Source organism: Arachis duranensis, chromosome 6 (genome assembly GCF_000817695.3).
Source record: "Arachis duranensis cultivar V14167 chromosome 6, aradu.V14167.gnm2.J7QH, whole genome shotgun sequence".
In the NCBI taxonomy this organism is placed as follows: Eukaryota; Viridiplantae; Streptophyta; class Magnoliopsida; order Fabales; family Fabaceae; genus Arachis; species Arachis duranensis.
In genome coordinates this window covers 20,665,401-20,666,652 of record NC_029777.3, presented here as the reverse complement: position 1 = coordinate 20,666,652, position 1,252 = coordinate 20,665,401, and positions in this window count along the sequence as shown.

Genomic DNA, 1,252 nt, shown 5'->3' with positions numbered 1-1,252 from the left:
GCTTGAGCTCCTCAATGTCTCTTCCTTGTCTTTGTTGCTCCTCTCTCATGATTCTTTGATCTTCTCTAATTTCATGGAGGAGAATGGAATGTTCTTGGTGTTCCACCCTTAGTTGTCCCATGTTAGAACTCAATTCTCCTAGGGAGGTGTTTAGTTGCTCCCAATAGTTTTGTGGAGGAAAGTGCATCCCTTGAGGCATCTCAGGGATTTGATGATGAGAGGGGTCTCTTGTTTGCTCCATCTTCTTCTTAGTGATGGGCTTGTCCTCATCAATGGGGATGTCTCCCTCTATGTCAACTCCAACTGAATAACAGAGGTGACAAATGAGATGAGAAAAGGCTAACCTTGCCAAGGTAGAGGACTTGGTCCAACCTTTGATCAAAGTTGACCCTTCTAGTGTAAGGATGTTCATCTCCTTGCATCATGGGCAAGTTGAATGCTAACCTTACATTTTCCGGACTAAAATCCAAGTATTTCCCCTGAACCATAGTAAGCCAATTCTTTGGGTCCGGGTTCACACTTTGATCATGGTTCTTGGTGATCCATGCATTGGCATAGAACTCTTGAACCATTAAGATTTTGACTTGTTGAATGGGGTTGGTAAGAACTTCCCAACCTCTTCTTCGGATCTCTTGTCGGATCTCCGGATATTAACTCTTTTTGAGTGAAAAAGGGACCTCGGGGATCACCTTCTTCAGGGCCACAACTTCATAGAAGTGGTCTTGATGCACCCTTGAGATGAATCTTTCCATCTCCCATGACTCGGAGGTGAAAGCTTTTGCCTTCCCTTTCCTCTTTCTAGAGGCTAGGTGAAGGATTTTTGGGGAAGAGGAGTTGAGGTGATTGGTGAATGGGTGAAGAAGAGAGAGAGTAGTGGGGTAGGTGGGGATCCTGTGGGGTCCACAGATCCTGAGGTGTCAAGGAAAAGTCATCCCTGCACCAAGTGGCGAGCAAAATTGCTCTTTGTGCCAATTCTGGCATTAAACGCCGGGCTGGTACCCATTTCTGGCGTTTAACGCCAAGTTCTTGCCCTTTACTGGCGTTTAACGCCAGTCTGGTGCCCCTTTCTGGCGTTAAACGCCCAGAATGGTACCAGACTGGGCGTTAAACGCCCATCTGCTAGCCTTACTGGCGTTTAAACGCCAGCAGGTTCTTCCTCCAGGGTGTGCTATTTTTCTTTCTGTTTTTCATTTTGTTTTTGCTTTTTCAATTGATTTTGTGACTTCTCATGATCATCAACCTACAAAAGAAC